The sequence below is a fragment of the Cebus imitator genome, unplaced genomic scaffold (assembly GCF_001604975.1).
Source record: "Cebus imitator isolate Cc_AM_T3 unplaced genomic scaffold, Cebus_imitator-1.0 Scaffold8, whole genome shotgun sequence".
NCBI classification, from domain to species: Eukaryota; Metazoa; Chordata; class Mammalia; order Primates; family Cebidae; genus Cebus; species Cebus imitator.
Genome location: NW_016107323.1, coordinates 8,874,722 through 8,880,794, shown reverse-complemented (window position 1 = coordinate 8,880,794; position 6,073 = coordinate 8,874,722).

Below are 6,073 nucleotides of genomic sequence, written 5' to 3'. Positions count from 1 at the left end.
GCAGAATTCACAGATACAAAGAACTGACTATACATGAGAAACACATTATATTCAAGATTTACTGCTTAAGAGTCCTTTCTTTAGGTGCTTGTAGAGGTTGAGTATCCCCTATCCCAAATGTTTGGAACCAGAAGTAGTTCAGATTTCAGATTTTGGTATATCTGCATATATATAATGAGCTATCTTTGGGTTGGGACCAAGTCTAACCATGAAATTCACTTGGGTTTCATATACATCTTATACCCATAACCTGAGGGTAATTTTATACAATATTTTAAATAATTTTGTGCATGAAACAAATTTTGTGTTAAGCACTTATGTGTGGAATTTTTCACTACGGCATCCTGCAGGGGCTCAAAAAGTTTCGAATTTTGTATCATTTCGGATTTTAGGTATTTGGATTAGGGACACTCAACCTGTACAGTTGTTTGAATCCTGGCCTGGTATGGTGGCTTACACCTATAATTCCAGCACTTTGGGAGGCCAAGGTGGGTGGATCACCTGAGGTTGAGCATTGGAGACCAAATTGACCAATATGGCAAAACCACATCTCTACGAAAAATACAAAAATTAATCAGGTATGGTGGTGCGCACCTGTAGTCCCAGCTACTCGGGAGGCTGAGGCAGGAGAATCACTTGAACCTGGGAGGCAGAGGTTGCAGTGAGCTGAATTCGTGCCACGGCACTCCAGCCTGGGTGACAAAGCGAGACTCTGGCTTAAAAAAAAATTCTGATTTTGGAGCATTTCAGATTTCGGATGTTTGGATTGGGGATGCCGAACCTGTATAGATTTTGGAGTCCTTTTGGCCCCACTGAAGTGACTCCCATAAACTCAGAGGCTGTTTACCAAACTGTTTTGCTGTCTCCTGATTTTTAGTAAGCTTTTAAACTGTAGAAATCACATAAAAAGCTTGAAGATTCTCGTGAAGAAAATAGAATTTACCTTCATTATTTTGTTTTTTCCCCCATCTTTTTATTTCAAGTTTAGAGAAAAGTTGAGGCCAGACGCAGTGCCTCATACCTGGAATCCCAGCACTTTGGGAGGCCAAGGCAGTTACTTGAGGCCAGGAGCCTGGCCAACATGGTGTAACCCCGTCTCTACTAAAAATACAAAAAAATTAGCCGGCCATGGTGGTACACACCTGCAATCCCAGCTACTCAGGAGCCTGAGGCAGGAGAATCACTTGAACCCACGAGGCAGAGGTTGCAGTGAGCCGAGATCGTGCAACTGCACCCCAGCCTGGGCGACAGAACAAGACTCCATCTCAAAAAAAGAGACAAGGCCAGGCACCGTGGCTCACACCTGTAATCCCAGCACTTTGGGAGGCTGAGGTGGACAGATCACAAGGTCAGGAGTTCAAGACCAGCCTGACCAACATGGTAAAACACCATCTCTACTAAAAATATAAAAATTAGCTGGGCATGGTGGCACACACCTGTAATCCCAGTTACTCAGGAGGCTGAGGCAGGAGAATTGCTTGAACCTGGGAGGTGGAGGTTACAGTGCGTTGAGTACCAACTCAGCTGAGCAAGACTCTGTCTCAAACTCATGTCTTTTCTGGTAGCCAGAAGGGGTTTCATGAAGACAGTAACTGGTAAACTGCAACCCAAAGGACTGTTTGGGATTAGCCAGGCAACAGATGAAATGCGGCATTCCAGAGGAGACCATGTGTTTGAGGAAACTGCATGTAGATGTGCATGTCCAGATCATCCCAGGTTGAGGTGAAAAAATGGGGAGTTGCTGCAGGAAGGAAGGAGTAGACCTTTTCTTCTTTATTTTATTTATTATTATTATTATTTTTGAGACAGAGTCTTGCTCTGTCACTCAGGTTGGAGTGCAGTAGTGCAATCCTGGCTCACTGCAACCTCCACCTCCCAGGTTCAAATGAGTCTCCTGCCTCAGCCTCCCAAGTAGCTAGGATTATAGGCGCCCACCACCGTACCTGGCTAATTTTGGTATGTTTAATAGAGATGGAGTTTTGCCATGTTGTCCAGCCTGGTCTCAAACTCCTGACCTGAAGTGATCCACCTGCCTCAGCCTCCCAAAGTGCTGGGATTACAGGCATGAGCCACAGCACCTGGCAGGAGTAGATCTTAGAGGGCCTTTTAAGCCAGGCTTAGGAACTGAGAGTTTGTTGTGAGGGCAATGGGGAGCAATTGAAGGTTTTAAATGGAGGTAGGATGTGATCAGATTTGCAATTGTGAAAGAATATTCTGACCGAAGGGTAAAGAAAGTGTTGGGGAGAGGTCTGAGAAGAGGCAAGGGGGCCAGTTAGGGTCCATGGGCAAGATGGTAGCAGTAAGAGTGTGAAGAGGGAGATGAGATTTTCAGGAGGAGGAATTGACAGCACAGAACTGGATGGGGCGTGGTGAGGTTGAGATTGCAGAAAGTCAGGGGCGAGTCCCAGTTTTCTAGCTTGGGCAGCCGAGTGGGCGACGGAGCCCTTGACTGAGTAGCTGGGAGGGAGGAGACACTGAGGTCAGCTGTGGATGTGGTTTGAAGTGCCTGTTGGAGATGGGTTAGAGATGTTTGGCTGGCCCCTCTCAGCTCCAGGATGGAGGCCTGGGTGGAAGGCAGTGCAGGCAAGTCATACCCTGTGTCTTCTTCCTACGCAGCCTCGGCCTCACCATGTGCATATGGAGCTGTTTCCAGTCCTTCTGTCTCCAGTGGGTGTGGAGGACAGCCTTCCTGAAACACACCCAGCGCAGGCACCAGGTGGCCCACAGATGGACGCACCTCGGAGGCAGCACCTACAGAGCGGTGATTTTCGACATGGGCGGAGTTCTCATTCCTTCTCCGGGGAGAGTCGCTGCTGGTGAGCTATTCATTCTGTTTCACTTTGGGGGCCTAGGGTGGCAGTGGGAGAATGGAGGGTGATCGGGGAGGCAGAGGGGAACACTGGGGCAGCAGTGTGTCCCAGCCGGTTGTGCTCTGGCTCTTGAGTCAAATTTTAAGCACCACTAGGTGGCTGAGTATGTTGGGTGCATGGTTCAGCTTCTCCAAATCTTACTTTCCTCATCAATAAATGAGGGTTACTAGTAGTGCCTTCCTCCTTGGGATTTGGTGGAGAGTTATCCATGGGAAGCACTTGCTTAGCACAGTGATTGCTCAGTGCATCCTAAATTCTCAATCGATGAACTGTTATGAGTACTGTGATTAGAATTTAACCACTGAGACAGGGCACAGTGGCTAAGGCCTGTAATCCCAAAACTTTGGGAGGCCGAGGTGGAAGGGTCATTTGAGCCCAAGAGTTCAAGAGCAGCCTCAGCAACATACTGAGACCCCCACATCTACAGAAATTTTTTAAGTATCCAGGCACAATGACACACACCTGTAGTTCTAGCTACTCAGGAGGCTGAGGTGTGAGGATCATGAGTCCAGATGGTTGAGATTTAAAAAAAAAAAAAGAAAACCCTGGGCTAGGTGGCTCACGCCTATAATCCCAGCACTTTGGGAGGCCAAGGTGGGTAGAACACGAGGTCAGGAGTTCAAGACCAGCCTGACCAACATGGTGAAACTCTGTCTCTACTAAAAATACAAAAAAAAAATAGCTGGGCATGGTGGCGTGCACCTGTAATCCCAGCTACTCAGGAGGCTGAGGCAGGAGAATTGTTTGATCCTGGGTAGCAAAGGTTGCAGTGAACCGAGATCACACCACTGCACTCCAGCCTAAGCGACACAGCAAGACCCTGACTCAAAAAAATAAAACAAAACAAAGAATTTAATCACTTTTCCTTGGGAACTGCGCTGCTTCTGAAATCTAGAAGGCTGAAATTCCCCCTTTGATCACAGTCTTCCTCTCTTCTACCCAACTCCCTCTAAACCTGCTTCTGGACCAACAGGGTCAGGGTCAGCTCTCTGGTCTCTGGTCTTCTCTTTACCAGCCCCTCCCTGGTTTAACTTCTTTTCTACTCAGTTCAGCTTTTATTAGTTAGAGTCGTTTTGGCTTCAAGCAGTACAAAACCTAACAAAACAGTGACTGAAACAAGCTAGAAGTTCCTTTCTCTTGCACACAAAAGCCCAGGTATGTGGTCTGGGGCACTCTGTGATGTGCTCTGTGGTATCAGGGACTCTGGCTCTTTCTAGCATGTTACTCTGCTGTGACTTCTTTTCATTTCCACTCTCACCTCGTGGTCAGTCTTGGCTGCCTCACCTCCTGCTATCACATTCTCATGCCAGCCAGCAGGAACAGCAAAGGGCCAGACAGCTACCCCTCTCCTTTTGACCTTCCGTGGTGGCTGGTTGGCTAGTTCTCCATCCTAAATCAACCCAGGCACAGGTTTTCTATGCCTGTGTGTCTAGGCTTTCCAGCATTGCTGACGAAGTTCTCAGCCATGCGAACTGGCTGCACAAGCTAGTTTCTGAGCTCCAGCCTCAGCTGGGCCCTTGGTGCTGCGCCTCAGCTTCTCTTTTCCTTCACTCACATCTCTCTCATGTTAACCCCAGGGCTGCTCCAGACTGTCTGCTCCCCCTGCTCCTTACTGCCCCCAAATATTCCCACTCTGCAGACAGCCGAATCTATTCTTTTACAGAGAGCATACAGACTAAGCCTTAACAACACAGTGAGACCCCATCTCTACAAAAGATTTTTTTTTCTAATCAGTGTTGGTGCAGCTGTAGTCCCAGCTACTCAGGAGGCTGAGGTGGGGAGATCCCATGAGCCCAGGATTTTGAGGCTGCATGAGTTAGGATTGCACCACTGCACCCCAGACTGGACAACAGGCTTTTTTTTTTTTGAGACAGAGTCTCACTCTCTCACCAGGCTGGAATGCGGTGGCGCGATCTCAGCTCACTGCAGCCTCTACCTCCCAGGTTCAAGTGATTCTCCTGCCTCAGCCTCCCGAGTAACTAGGACTACAGGCACACGCCACCATGCCCAGCTAATTTTTGTATTTTTAGTAAAGATGGGGTTTCACCATATTGGCCAGGATAGTCTGGATCTCTTGACCTCATGATCTGCCCTCCTCGGCCTCCCAAAGTGCTGGGATTACAGGCATGAGCCATCGCATCCAGCCAACAACAGGGTTTTCAAAAGAACCTGCTCTAAGAAAAAAGGCAGTGGGGAAGAACATAAAGATCACTGGGCAGAAAGTTTTTTTACTTTTTCCAGAATATCTTAAGAACCAATTCATGCTCGGCACAGTGGTTCATGCCTGTAATCCCAGCACTTTGGGAGGCCGAGGCAGGCAGATCACCAGAGGTCAGGTGTTTGTGACCAGCCTGGACAACATGGCAAAACCTAATCTCTACTAAAAATACAAAAATATGCCAGATGTGGAGGCACACACCTGTAATCCCAGCTACTCAGGAGGCTGAGGCAGGAGAATTGCCTGAACCCAGGAGGCGGAGGTTATAGTGAACCATGATCATGCCATTGCACTCCAGCCTAGGCAACAGAACAAGATTTCATCCAAAAAAAAAAAGAACCAAAAAGAACCAATTCACTTCTCTTCTTCCCACTGCCTTCTCTCACTCAAATGATGTCATCAGCCTCCTAACTCCTCTTCTGCCTCTGGCTCTCTGGATTTTACAAAATCCTCTCCAAGCTCCAAATTGCCTTTCTAAAACACAGATGTTGTGGCTGGGCGTGGTGGCTCACACCTGTAATCCCAGCACTTTGAGAGGCGGAGGCAGGCAGATCAGTTTAGCACAGGAGTTCAAGACCAGCCTGGCCAACATAGTTAAACCTCACCTCTACGAAAAATAAAAAAAACTTACAATTCATGTGAGAATTTATAAATATGTCCAATTTCCAAACATCGTTTCTGAGAACATCTACTCAAATATTTGTTCTAGGCAAGGCGTGGTGCCTTACACCTGTAATTCCAGCACTTTGGGAGGCCAGAGCAGGAGGATCACTTGAGACAGGGACTTTGAGACCAGCCTGTGAAAACACAGTGACACCCTCATGTCTAAAAAAAAAAAGAAAAATTTAGTTAGCCAGGCATGGTGGCATGTGCCTGTAGTCCTAGCTGCTTGAAAAGAAACTGAAGCAGGAGGATTGCTTCAGCCCAGGAGTTCAAGGCTGCAGTGAGCCATGATCATGCCACAGCACTCCAGCCTGGGCAATAG